Consider the following 14,653-nt stretch of genomic DNA (forward strand, 5'->3'; position numbering starts at 1 on the left):
GTCTCAAAAAAAAAAAAAAAAAAAAAAAAAAAAGTTTGCTTTCCTGGTTTAGACCATTTAGGTTGACTTAGAATTTAAGTTAAAGTGCATTGAAATTAAATGTGCATTGGTGAGTAGTGTGGGGTCAAGGAAACTACTCTGTGATGCTCAGCCTTCAAACAGGATAACATTGATGGGTCCTTCATGTTAACTGAGCAGGAAAGGCAAATAACTGAGTCAAGGAACATCCCCACTGCCTTCCTTGTGTGCTGTAGTGGGCCTCCCAGAAGCTCCTTCAGGTTCTGCCCTTAGACATGGGCAAGAGAAGATCCAACTTTTAAAGGACCCCATGTATTGTAAATATCCAAACACAAAGGTAGTTTTTCTTTTCACTCTTGAAAGAAAGTTGAGTAAACAGCAAGGAAAGAAGGAGTATTTAACCTAACTGGGCCAGTCCCCAGAGCCTGAGGATGCAGGGCCAGGGCGTGTAAGTGTGGTGGTATGGGGAGGGGTGACAAGGCAGGAGAAAATTACAGCCTCTGTGCTGGGAAAACAGAGCTGCCTTTTTTCAAGTTGGCTGCCCCAAGTCACCCTAAGCAGATGTCCAGATAGACTGAGTTCCTTAGATAACTAGATGGTATCATTTTTTTGTTTATTTATTTATTTATTTGTATTACACTTTAAGTTCTGGGGTACATGTGCACAACGTGCAGGTTTGTTACATATGTATACATGTGCTATGTTGGTGTGCTGCATCCATTAACCCATCATTTACATTGGGTATATCTCCTAATGCTATCCCTACCCCATGCCCCCACCCTACGACATGCCCCGGTGTGTGATGTTCCCCAGCCTGTGTCTAAGTGTTCTCATTGTTCAATTCCCACCTGTGAGTGAGAACATGGTATTTCTAGTTCTAGATCCTTGAGGAATCGCCCCGTCTTCCACAATGGTTGAACTAGTTTACAATCCCACCAACAGTGTAAAAACATTCCTATTTCTCCACATCCTCTCCAGCACCTGTTGTTTCCTGACTTTTTAATGATCGCCATTCTAAATGGTGTGAGATGGTATCTCATTGTGGTTTTGATTTGCGTTTCTTTGATGGCCAGTGATGATTAGCATTTTTTCACGTGTCTGTTAGCTGCATAAATGTCTTCTTTTGAGATGTGTCTGTTAATATCCTTTGCCAACTTTTTGATGGGGTTGTTTGATTTTTTCTTGTAAATTTGTTTAAGTTCTTTGTAGATTCTGGATATTAGCCCTTCATCAGATGGGTAGATTGTAAAAATTTTCTCCCATTCTGTAGGTTGCCTGTTCACTCCAACGGTAGTTTCTTTTGCTGTGCAGAAGCTCTTTAGTTTAATTAGATGCCATTTGTCAATTTTGGCTTTTGTTGCCATTGCTTTTGGTGTTTTAGTCATGAAGTCCTTGCCCATGCCTGTGTCCTGAATGGTATTCCTTAGGTTTTCTTCTAGGGTTTTTATGGTTTTAGTTCTAACATTTAAGTCTTAAATCCATCTTGAATTATTTTTTGTATAATGTGTAAGGAAGGGATCCAGTTTCAGCTCTCTACATATGGCTAGCCAGTTTTCCCAGCACTATTTATTAAATAAGGAATCCTTTCCCCATTTCTTGTTTTTGTCAGGTTTGTCAAAGATCAGATGGTTGTAGATGTGTGGTGTTATTTCTGAGGGCTCTGTTCTGTTCCATTGGTCTATATCTCTGTTTTGGTACCAGTACCATGCTGTTTTGGTTACTGTAGCCTTGTAGTATAGTTTGAAGTCGGGTAGCGTGATGCCTCCAACTTCATTCTTTTGGCGTAGGATTGTCTTGGCAATGCAGGCTCTTTTTTGGTTTCATATGAACTTTAAAGTAGTTTTCTCCAATTCTGTGAAGAAAATCATTGGTAGCTTAATGGGGATGGCATTGAATCTATAAATTACCTTGGGCAGTATGGCCATTTTGATGATATTGACTGTTCCTATCCATGAGCATGGAATGTTCTTCCATTTATTGGGGTCCCCTCCTATTCCCTTGAGCAGTGGTTTGTAGTTCTCCTTGAAGAGGTCCTTCACATCCCTTGTAAGTTGTATTCCCAGGTATTTTATTCTGTTTGTAGCGATTGTGAATGGGAGTTCACTCATGATTTGACTCTCTGTCCATTATTAGTATGCAGGAATGCTTGTGATTTTTGCACATTGATTTTGTATACTGAGACTTTGCTGAAGTTGCTTATCAACTTAAGGAGATTTTGGGCTGAGACAATGGGGTTTTCTAAATATGCAATCATATCATCTGCAAACAGAGACAATTGGACTTCCTCTCTTCCTATTTGAATACCCTTTATTTGTATCTCTTGCCTGATTGCCCTGGCCAGAACTTCCAATACTATGTTGAATAGGAGTGATGAGAGAGGGCATCCTTGTCTTATGCTGGTTTTCAAAGGGAATTCTTCCAGTTTTTGCCCATTCAGCATGATAGTGACCTAGGTTTGTCATAAATAGCTCTTATTATTTTGAGATACATTCCATCAATACCGAGTTTATTGGGTTTTTAGCATGAAGGGGTGTTGAATTTTATCAAAGGCCTTTTCTGCATCTATTGAGATAATCACGTGGTTTTTGTCGTTGGTTCCGTTTATGTGAGGGATTACGTTTATTGAGTTGTGTACGCTGAATCAGCCTTGCCTCCCAGGGATGAAGCCAACTTGATCGTGTTGGATAAGCTTTGTGATGTGCTGCTGGATTTGGTTTGCCAGTATTTTATTGAGGATGTTCTCATCAATGCTCATCTGGGATATTGGCCTGAAATTTTCTTTTTTTGTTGTGTCTCTGCCAGGTTTGGTATCAGGATGATGCTGGCCTCATAAAATGAGTTAGGGAGGAGTCCCTCTTTTTCTATTGTTTGGAATCGTTTCAGAAGGAATGGTAGCAGATCCTCTTTGTACCTCTGATGGAATTGGGCTGTGAATTCTTCTGGTCCTGGACATTTTTTGGTTGGTAGGCTATTAATTACTGCCTCAATTTCAGAGCCTGTTATTGGTCTATTCAGTGATTTGACTTCTTCCTGGTTTAGTCTTGGGAGGGTGTATATGTCCAGGAATTTATCCATTTCTTCTAGCTTTTCTAGTGTATTTGCCTAGAGGTGTTTATAGTATTCTCTGATGGTAGTTTGTATTTCTGTGGGACCAGTGGTGATATCCCCTTTATCATTTTTTATTGTGTCTATTTGATTCTTATCTCTTTTCTTCTTTATTAGTCTGGCTAGCAGTCTATCTATTTTGTTAATCTTTTCAAAAAACCAGCTCCTGGATTCATTGATTTTTCAAAGAGTTTTCTGTGTATCTATCTCCTTCATTTCTGCTCTGACCTTAGTTATTTCTTGCCTTCTGCTAGCTTTTGAATGTGTTTGTTCTTGCTTCTCTAGTTCTTTTAATTGTGATGTTAGGGTGTCAATTTTAGATCTTTCCTGCTTTCTCTTGTGTGCATTTAGTGCTATAAATTTCCCTCTACACACTGCTTTAACTGTGTCCCAGAGATTCTGGTATGTTGTGTCTTTGTTCTCATTGGTTTCAAAGAACATCTTTATTTCTGCCTTCATTTTGTTATGTAGCCAGTAGTCATTCAGCAGCAGATTGTTCAGTTTCCATGTAGTTGAGCAGTTTTGAGTGAGTTTCTTAATCCTGAGTTCTAGTTTGATTGCACTGTGGTCTGAGAGACAGTTTGTTATAATTTATGTTCTTTTACATTTGCTGAGGGGTGCTTTACTTTAAACTATGTGGTCAATTTTGGAATAAGTGTGATGTGGTGCTGAGAAGAATGTATATTCTGTTGATTTGGGGTGGAGAGTTCTGTAGATATGTATTAGGTCTGCTTGGTGCAGAGCTGAGTTCAATTCCTGGAAATCCTTGTTAACTTCCTGTCTCATTGATCTGTCTAATGTTGACAGTGGGGTGTTAAAGTGTCTCATTATTATTGTGTTTGAGTCTAAGTCTCTTTGTAGGTCTCTAAGGACTTGCTTTATGAATCTGGGTGCTCCTGTATTGGGCGCATATATATTGAGGATAGTTAGCTCTTGTTGAATTGGTCCCTTTACTATTATGTAATGGCCTTCTTTGTCTCTTTTGATCTTTGTTGGTTTAAAGTCTGTTTTATCAGAGACTAGGATTGCAACTCCTGCTTTTTTTTGTTTTCCATTTGCTTGGTAGATCTTCCTGCATCCCCTTATTTTGAGCCTGTGTGTACCTATGCACATGAGATGGGTCTCCTGGATACAGCACACTGATGGGTCTTGGCTCTTTATCCAATTTGCCAGTCTGTGTCTTTTAATTGGAGTATTCAGCCCATTTACATTTAAGGTTAATATTGTTATATGTGAATTTGATCCTGTCATTATGATGTTAGCTGGTTATGTTGCTCATTAGTTGATGCAGTTTCTTCCTAGCATTGATGGTCTTTACAATTTGACATGTTTCTGCATTGACTGGTACCGGTTTTTCCTTTCCATGTTTAGTGCTTCCTTCAGGGAACTCTTGTAAGGCAGGCCTGGTGGTGACAAAATCTGTCAGCATTTGTTTGTCTGTAAAGGATTTTATTTCTCCTTCACTTGTAAAGCTTAGTTTGGCTGGATATGAAATTCTGGGTTGAAAAGTCTTTTCTTTAAGAATGTTTAATATTGGCCCCCACTCTCTTCTTGCTTGCAGAGTTTCTGCCAAGAGATCCACTGTTAGTCTGATGGGCTTCCCTTTGTGGGTAACCCGACCTTTCTCTCTGGCTGCCCTTAGTATTTTTTCCTTCATTTCAGCTTTGGTGAATATGACAGTTATGTGTCTTGGAGTTGCTCTTCTTGAGAAGTATCTTTGTGGCATTCCTGAATTTGACTGCTGGCCTGCCTTGCTTGGTTGGGGAAGTTCTCCTGGATAATATCCTGAAAAGTGTTTTCCAGCTTGTTTTCATTCTCCCTGTCACTTTCAGGTACACCAATCAGAAATAGATTTGGTCTTTTCACATAGTCCCATATTTCTTGGAGGCTTTGTTCATTTCTTTTTACTCTTTTTTTCTCTAACCTTCTCTTCTCGCTTCATTTCATTAATTTGATCTTCAATCACGGATACACTTTCTTCCACTTGATCAAATTGGCTACTGAAGCTTGTGCATGTGTCACATAGTTCTCATGCCATGGTTTTCAGCTCCATCAGGTCATTTAAGGTCTTCTCTATGGTGTTTATTATAGTTAGCCATTCATCTAATCTTTTTTCAAGGTTTTTAGCTCCTTTGCTATGGGTTTGAACATTCTCCTTTAGCTTGGAGAAGTTTATTACCTATCCTCTGAAGCTTTTTCTGTCAGCTCATCAAAGTCATTCTCCATCCAGCTTTGTTCCGTTGCTGGTGAGGAACTGTGTTCCTTTGGAGGAGGAGAGGTGCTCTGATTTTTAGAATTTCAGCTTTTCTGCTCTGGTTTCTCCCCATCTTTGTGGTTTTATCTACATTTGGTCTTTGATGATGGTGACAAAGAGATGGGGTTTTGGTGTGGATGTCCTTTCTGTTTGTTAGTTTTACTTCTAACAGTCAGGATCCTCAGCTGTAGGTCTGTTGGAGTTTGCTGGAAGTCCACTCCAGACCCTGTTTGCCTGGGTATCACCAGCGGAGGCTGCAGAACAGCAAATGTTGCAGAACGGTAAATGTTGCTGCCTGATCCTTCCTCTGGAAGCTTCGTCTCAGAGAGGCAACTGGCTGTATAAGGTGTCAGTCGGCTCCTACTGGGAGGTGTTTCCCAGTTAGGCTATTCGGGGTTCAGGGACCCACTTGAGAGGGCAGTCTGTCGTTTCTCAAATCTCAAACTCTATGCTGGGAGAACCACTACTCACTTCAAAGCTGTCAGACAGGGACATTTAAGTCTGCAGAAGTTTCTGCTGCCTTTTGTTCAGCCATGCCCTGCCCCCAGAGGTGGAGTCTACAGAGGCAGGCAGGCCTCCTTGAGCTGTGGTGGGCTCCACCCAGTTGGAGCTTCCTGACTGCTTTGTTTATCTAATCAAGCCTCAGCAGTGGCAGATGCCCCTCCCCCAGCCTCACTGCCACCTTGCAGTTCGATCTCAGACTGCTGTGCTAGCAGTGAGCAAGGCTCTGTGGGTGTGGGACCCTCTGAGCCAGGTGTGGGATATAATCTCCTGGTGTGCCATTTGCTAAGACCATTGGAAAAGCACAGTATTAGGGTGGAAGTGTCCCAATTTTCCAAGTACCATCTGTCATGGCTTCCCTTGGCTAGGAATGGGATTCCCTGACCCCTTGCACTTCCCGGGTGAGGTGATGCCCTGCCCTGTTCCGTCGGCTGCACTCACTCTCTGACAAGCCCCAGTGAGATGAACCTGGTACTTCAGTTGGAAATGCAGAAATCACCTGTCTTCTGCATCACTCACACTGGGAGGTATAGACTAGAGCTGTTCCTATTCGGCTGTCTTGGAACCTCCCCGTGTTTCTTGTCTTTTTTTTTTTTTAACAGCTTTATTGAGATATATTCATATACCATATGATCCACCCATTTACAGTGTATAATCTTCTGGTTCTTAGTACATTCACAGTTATGCAACCATCACCACAATACATTTTAGAACATTTTTATTATACCAGAAAAAAACCAGTACCCCTTTGCAATCACTGTCCATTTCCTCCCAACCCCATCAGCCCTAGGCAATCACTAATTCAATTTCCATCTCTCTAGATTTACCTATTCTAGACATTTCATATAAATGAATTCATATGATATGTGGTCTTTTGTGACTGGCTTCTTTCATTTAGCATAATGTTTTCAAGGTTCATATATGTCATAGCATGGATGAGTACCTCATTCATTATTGCCAAGTGATATTCCATTGTCCACTCATCACTTGATGGATGATGGACATTTGAGTTGTTTCCAATTTTGGGCTATGGTGAGTATTATTGCCATAAACATTCAGGTACAAGTTTTTGTGTGGCATGTGTTTTCACTTCCCTGGGGTACCTAGGAGCATAACTGCTAGGTCATGTGATAAGTTTACGTTTAACTTTTTGAGCATTGTTTTGCATTCACACCAGAAATGTATAAGGGTTCTAGTTTCTCTACATCTTTGTCAACACTGGTTATTGTCTGTCTTTTCAACTATAGCTGTCCTAGTGGGTGGGAAATGATATCTCATTGTGGTTTTGGTTTATATTTCCCGCATGGTGTTGAGTGCCTTTTCATGTTGAGCATCTTATTGGCTGTTTATATACCTTCTTTGGAGAAATGTCTATTCAAATTCTTTGCCATTTTAAAATTTGGTTATTTGTCTTTTATGACCGAGTTGTAAAAGCTTTTCTTTTTGTGTTTTGGATACAAATCCCTGATCAGATGTATGATTGTGTAGGGGAGGAAAAAATCTTTTTCCTTCTACCCTTCTAGGTTCTCAGCTGGGGCTCTGTAACAAAAGATAGCTTAACAAGAGAAAAATAGTCAGAAGTTTATTCACATGTGTGTATCATATATACAGAGGAGAAACTCAGGGCTGAGTAACTCAAAGAGATTACTAGAACTTAGGCTTATATAGCACCTTAACAACAATAAACAACAGCTTTTCAGAGAAGTTACAAAACAGGAAAAGGACTGAGTTTCTAGGGCAACAAATTATGGGAAGGTGAATATGTAAGTAACTAATAGAAGATAATAATTAATTATAAAGTTTGTTATGTAGAGTCATGTGGTGCCACCTCTGGGCTGATAAGGGTCTAGGTTTGCCACATTTATCTCCTGCTTTTAGGCCATAAGGAGAGGGAAGAGAGCATTTCTTGATCTGCTTCTTCTCAATTGCCTTCAGCTCAAAATAATTCTTGTGCCAAAATGACATATTTTGAGGTGGAAAGTTCTATCTTTCAATTGCAAATATTTTCTCTCATTCTGTGGGCTGTCTTTGCATATTCTTAATGGTATCCTCTGGAGCACAAAAGTCTTAGTTTTGATGAATCCACTTCACCTACTTTTTCTTTCATTATTTGTGCTTTTGGTGTTGTATCTAAGAAGACTGCATACCTCAAGATCAAGAAGATTTACTCCTGTGTTTTCTTCTAAGAGTTTTATAATTTTACCTCTTAAATTTAGATATATGATCCAATTTGAGTTAAATGTTCTCTGTGGTAGAGAATAAGCCTCATTTTTTTTTTTTTTTTTTTTTTTTGTATGTGAATATCTTAGCATCATTTGTTGAAAAGACTACTGTTTTCCCATTGAATTGTCTTGACACTACTGTGGAAAATTAATTGGCTATAAATTTGAGGTTTTGTTTCTGAATTATCAATTCTATTCCATTGATCTGTATCTATCCATCTAGACTTATATTATGTTGTCTTGATCACTCTAACTTTGTAGTTAGTTTTGAAATTGGGAAGTATGAATCCTTCAAATTTGCTCTTCTTTTTTTAAAGGTTGTTTTGGCTATCTTGGGTCCCTTGCACTTCCATATGAATTTTAGGATCAACTTGCAAATTTCTGCTAAAAAAGCTAGCTGGGATTCTCGTAGAAATTGTGTTGAATATGTAGATCAATTTGGGGAGTATTGGCATCTTAGTAATATTAAATCTTCCAATCCATGAACATAGAATATTTTTCTCTTTGTTTAGGCTTTGAGTTCTTTAAAAAAATGTTTTCAAAATCAGAGTTTTCATTTTGGATTTCTTTCATTAAATTTGTGTCTAAGTATTTTGCTCTTTTTGGTGCTATTATAAATGCAGTTGTTTTCTTGAATTTGGTTTCGAATTATTGCTAATGTCTAGAAATACAATTGATTTTTGTATATTGATCTTGCATCCTGCAACTGTGCTGAACTTGATTATGAGTTCTAACAGTTTTTAGTGTAGTTGCTACCCAGAAGTCCTGGGCCTGAGCCCAGGTCCATCTTCCATCCTGTCCTGCCCAGCATATTTGTGCTACCATGCAGTCTAGCAGGCTTTTAACATTCAGGCTGGAGGACTATTTTCAGATGTTGACTGCAAGGCCTTGAATGGGATTTAAGTTGATTTCTAACTTCTAAAAATTTTGACAAGTTATGTGGTCACAATTTATATTCCTTCTCTGGGTCCCACAAATAAGAGAGGTGTGTTTGTTTTCTGTCCATATAACTCTGCTGCTCCACTGCCCCCACCACTACTTACTTGCCTCTAGTTTAATGCATTTTATTCTATCATTTAGATGTTCATTCTTTTGGGTTAAGGCATTATTCTTTTAAGACCTTCCTCAGAGACAAGTTGCTGAAATGAGGCTGGATGAATGAACACTTGTCAGGCATGGTATAAAGTAAATGTGATTAAACTAAAAATGTGTCCTCTTTTGGGTGTTGGTGTTGGGAAATCATAATCACAGTAGCTACAACATCTGTCAAAAATAAAAGGTAAACTTTGTTTCCTAAAATCTTAATTCAGGAGAAAGCCAGGCTTTTCTCTAAAATGATTTTTTCCCTTTTTCCTGTTTTATTTTTATTATTTTTATGATGTATTAAATTGAACCATTTACTTGCAGCATGCTAGTTAAGACAATTTTCTTAGCATTTGCTGAATGATTTGGCAGGCTAGACGTCCTAGAGCTAAATTGTAAAATCCCATTAAAGCTTAGTCATATAAAAATAAAAGATGCTGCCTGGTACACTCCATGACATGTTATGGTGAGGTCTCATCACATTACAATAACAAATGCCAAAACGAAGTGACTACTGTGTAATAGAATATGATGGAGAGAGAGTATATTAGTGATGCAGCCAACTGCATTTAATTAAATCCCATGTCCAAATTAGTTCCCTGATTGGCATGTAAAAAGGCAACATGTTTACTATGATAGTTGAAATAGCATGATTACTGTTTTAGCATACAGGCGTTTTAGCCTGTCCCCCACCCTCTTTTTTTTTTTTTTTTTTTGCCTTCAAGTGTCTTGCCACCTGAAGCATGAAGTAGATATAACTGAAATCCCTCTTGTCTTGGGTGAAAAAGAAACAGGCTCTCATAGGCTAAGTAGCTTGCTCAAGTCACCAGCTAATAAAGAGCAGAGCTGGAATACAAACTCAGGTAAAGAAGATTCCAGAGTCCATGGTCTTTCATTTATGCAAAGACTGGCCAACTATGGCCTGCAGCCAAATCTGGCCAGCTGTCTGGTTTTGTGCACCTCAGAAGCCAAGAATGGTTATTATAGTTTTAAATAGTTGAGAAAAAAATCAGAAGAATAGTATTTCATGATGTGTGAAAATTATAAGAAATTGAAAACTTAAAATTTCAATGTCCATATGTAAAGTTTTATTGGAACACAGTCATATCCATTTATTTATGTATTAACTACAGCAGCTTTTGCATTACAATGGCAGAATTTAGTTGCAACAGAGATTATGTGGCCTGCAAAGCCCAAAACATTTTCTACCTAGACATTTATAGAAAAAGTCTGCCAACCTCTGATCTATTCTATGGTTCTTAAGCCAAGTTAAATGTAAGCATTTAATGTTAAATTAAATGTTCAGTTGAAGGCTGGTGCCCAGGGATCTGCATATTTAAAAATAAGCACCCAGTATCATTTGGAATACTTTCTGAAGTAATTATGATCACTATTACTGTCTTACATTCTGATTACGTGTGTATTTCTTCCTCTCCTTTATCCATCTTTGAGGGCTAAGACCATGCTCAAGTATCTTTGAATGAAAAAAAAAAAAGAGTAGAATTTATGTATTAATTTATCAGACATATATATCTGAGTATTCATTGTATGTCAGGTCCTCTTCAGTGGTAGAACAGAAGACCTACAGTCTGGGGGAAGACAAGAAAAAGGGCCAGGATAAAGCTACATGATAAGAAGTTCACATTAATTGATTAGAATAATACTTGCTATACATAATGGTAACTCATAAGACCCTTCAAGATTCAAAGAATAAGTTATTTTGGCTCCATGATAGCATTAGATGTATCTTACAGAATTTAAGAGTTTATACATTGGTAGTACAAAAATAAGCTGTAATATATAGCTATCACTGGAATTTGGGGGTCAGATAACCAGGAGTTAACTGTGTTTAGATTGAAATGATGAATTAGTACAAATCCACAGGACTCATTTGTATAACTATTGTCTGGCTACTATATATTATAAAAACCCAACCTATAGATGTCATGAGCTGTAGATAGAACCAGATAAAGAGAGCCCATTTAACTTCAATAGGAAGGTGTCTAGAGATTAATTTTAGCACTTAGTATCGTTTTGACATGTAGAATGCTGTGTTGAATAAATCTAATGGATTTTAAAGTATTTTTTAGAACTTTGACTTAATTACGATTTTCTTGGAACTGTTTAAGGCTCCTACTGTCAATATGCTAAGGTAACATCTTAGAATGGGAAAATAAATTTTCAGTTGAAATGTTACTGCCATCCATTAGACATGGAAGAAGCAGCTGTTACCACACTGCCAAAGCAGGGTTATTTTTTGAAAAACACTAGTACACGCTGTAAGAGCAGAAAGTAGAAAATTACAATGCCATTTGAAAAAAAAACTACCCCAACGATTATTAAAAATAAAGACTTTTATGTAGCTGTATGTATTAGTTATCTATGGCTGCATGACAAATTACCCTCAAGCTTAGCAGTTTAAAACAACAAATATTTATTATCTCATAGTTTCTGTGTGTCTGAAATCTAGGAACAGATTAGATGGGTAATTCTGGCTTAGGATCTCTCACAAGATTATATGGCCAGGGCTATAGTCATCTCAAGGCTCAACTGGGGCTGGAGAGTCTTCTGACCTCTCTCGCATGGTTGTTGTCAGGGTCCAGTTCCTCTTGGGCCGTTAGACCGAGGCTCTCAGTTCCTCACTGGCTATTGGCCAGAGGCCTCTTTCAGTTTCCTGGCACATGAGCATCTTCATAGGGCAGCTGGCTTCCATCAGAACGAGCAAGTAGGAGAGCAACAGACAGCCAGGCAGAACTCCCAGTCATTTTTTAACTTAATCTCAGTGGTGACATTCCATCATTTTCCTATATTTTATTCATTAGAAGTGGGCCACTAGGTCTAGTTTGCCCTGAAGGGCACAAGAGCATGAATACTAAGAGGAAGTAAACCCCAATTTTTAGATCATATTTGATTATAAGAGGAAAACAGACATAACAAATCCAACCATTAGAGAAGCGCCCTTCATTGGTAAAATGTTTGTTGAGTGCCTACTGTGTGCCAGCCATGGAGGATATGATAGTGTTCAAAACCAGCAAGTTTTCCTGCCTTCATGTAGCATACTTTTTGTAGGAAATAAACCATTAGAAAGTATACTGTATAGTGTCTGGTACAGAAGACTCTCAAAAGATGTTAGTTTTTTTTTTGTTTTTTTAGGGTAGATGGATATCTACCCTTTCCCAGAAACAGAGCCAAACTCCCTAGTCTGTTGCATCTCTAATCCTATTGTACACAAATATGATTTGTTTAACTGGAGCAGAAATGGCTTTTCTTTCACTTATGCTTGAAATAGGCGATTCATAATAGTTCGCAACACTACACACTCGTAACTGCCTTGTCACATTCGTGTTTTTAAAGTGGCCTTTGTCAGAAAAAAATATAAATAAAAATACTAAAGAGTCCCACAGAAGTAGCTGTCCTGGTAGGTTTCCTGCAGCACCGTGCCGACCACTGTATCCTTTTGCATTACACATGCCAAGTTGACCTAATGTCTTCCAGCTCCGAATTATTTTAATTGCTTTTTTTTCTAGATGCATCTTTTCAGTCTCTAAAGTGCTCTTTAAAAAATGGCTTCTTGAACTACAAACAAGATTTCAAATGTGTGCCTGGTTCTGCCAGGCAATTCTGCAGTTGCTTTCTCTAATTAATATTCCATATCTCAAAAAAACTGTCTCAAGATTTTAATTGACTTTTGTCACCCCCATCTCATTCAAGTACTGTGCCGGCCATTCTCGTACATTATTAATAAACCATGCGTACTGTGTGTGTTTTTTCCCTGCTGCCTGATGTTTAGTTCTTTCTTGAACTTTGTTTTGAATGACAATTGAAGGATAATTTATTGTGCTGGGCTTCCGACACCAGTGTGGTCAGCTATAGTTTGCTGTGCTAATTAGGAAAAAACTGTCAGTCAAAGAAGTTATTCACTTTAGAGAGTAGACATGGCTTCATTTGTCTCATACATAAACTCCTTCATACAGTGTAAAGCTAACTTCCTATACTATTGAGAGAAGTACACTAACAAAGCTGAGTTATAAAATATTTTTATAGAAATATTAATTTAGTCCTCTCAGGTTTAAAAATAGGTTTCCAAAATACAGTAAAAGGATAAGAATTTTGATGAATATAGTGATTGTTTATTAAAATGGATTCTTTGAAAGCATTCTTTAAAATACTTAAGTTCTTCCATTCATCGTTCTTTGTTGTTAATTTCACAGATTCTGCCAACTGAAACTTTCTCCCAGCCCCTTTCCAATGTATCAGAAATTTCACATGGGTTGCCACCAAATGAGCATCATTGATGCAGTGTAGTGTTGCTCTGAAGCCTGTTGATCTTCTCTGTGGATCCATCTATTCATGGGACTTCTAGGCATGGAACATCTATTTGTAGTAGTGTTGACCTTTTCCCCTGTTCAAATAACATTTTTGTAGTGCTCTTTTTTCACCCAGGTTGGAGGGTAGCGGTGTGAGCGTAGATCATTGCAGCCTCGTCCTGCTCAAGGCTCAAGGAATCCACACGCCTCAGCGTCCCACGTGGCTGGGACCACAGGCTTGCACACCACACCCAGCTAATTTTTTTAAAAAACAGTATTTTTTAGAGATGGAGTCTCACTATGTTTCCCAGGCAGGTCTCCTTCCTTCAGGCAATCCTCCTGCCTTGGCATCCCAAAGCGCTGAGATTACAGGTGTGAGCCACCACACCCAGCTTGTAGTGCACTATTCAAGTTTGTTTCTCCATCTAAAAGAGAAAGCACAGCCAACTTCTACTCAGATCGCCCGAGTACTGTACATGGAAACGACTGTGCAGGCAATTGCTTTCACCAGTGAGTGAAGGCACATCACAAAGAATCCATCCCCATGAGGAAGAATTACCAAGGGAAACACACGTAATACATTTAGGATTATTTTTCCCTCAATTATCAGAATACTGGAGTCTAAAGATAGTACAATTACAAGAACAAATATTTTGGGCTTCTTATCTTTCAAGCTAGGTAGTTATAGCTAGAGGAAAGCAGATGAATTTTAGGAAAGTTACTTGGGTATTTTGGAGTATGTCAGGCTGATCTTCTATTCCAGACACCCACTGGGACAGCCAATAATGTTATTTTCCTGTGGCCTCTGACCTTTTTACTGTATTTTTGCTGTTATCCCATGTTTTCTTAGGGTTTTCTGACTCCAAACCCACAGCAACTCTGAAATAACTATTAATCCTGTGCCCATGATCTCCCTGTTTCCTCTCAGATCTTTTCCCTACCTCCCCTTGCTCTGCTTGGTGGCCAGGAGGCTGGGCCCTGCCAATGACATTTCCCTGGCTCCCTTCCCAAGTTACTTCTGACTGGTTTGGCCATTGAAAAGCACTGGAAGGCGGCTGACGGGAGAGAGAGGGGAGAAACCAGGTTTTGTTTTTCCTCTTTCTTTCTGCCTGGCGTGGGAAAAGGGGTAGGAGTCCATTATTGGCTGCTTCTCCTTCGTGATT

The 14,653-nt window shown here is 38.8% G+C and overlaps 1 protein-coding gene across 2 annotated transcripts in view; it reads right to left on the reverse strand.

Annotated features, from left to right (window-relative positions):
* Positions 1 to 14,653, reverse strand: part of LOC119621912 (olfactory receptor 2V1-like) — a 211,369-nt gene that overhangs the window by 152,995 nt on the left and 43,721 nt on the right. The window contains exon 2 of one of the 2 annotated variants that reach the window (XR_012090727.1): positions 23 to 13,915. The exons of the other annotated variant lie outside the window; for it this stretch is intronic. The gene's annotated coding sequence lies outside the window, so the exon portion shown is untranslated. Of the gene's footprint in view, positions 1 to 22; positions 13,916 to 14,653 lie in introns of those variants that run through there. 2 annotated transcript variants of the gene reach the window in all.

The sequence above is a fragment of the Chlorocebus sabaeus genome, chromosome 23 (genome assembly GCF_047675955.1).
Source record: "Chlorocebus sabaeus isolate Y175 chromosome 23, mChlSab1.0.hap1, whole genome shotgun sequence".
In the NCBI taxonomy this organism is placed as follows: Eukaryota; Metazoa; Chordata; class Mammalia; order Primates; family Cercopithecidae; genus Chlorocebus; species Chlorocebus sabaeus.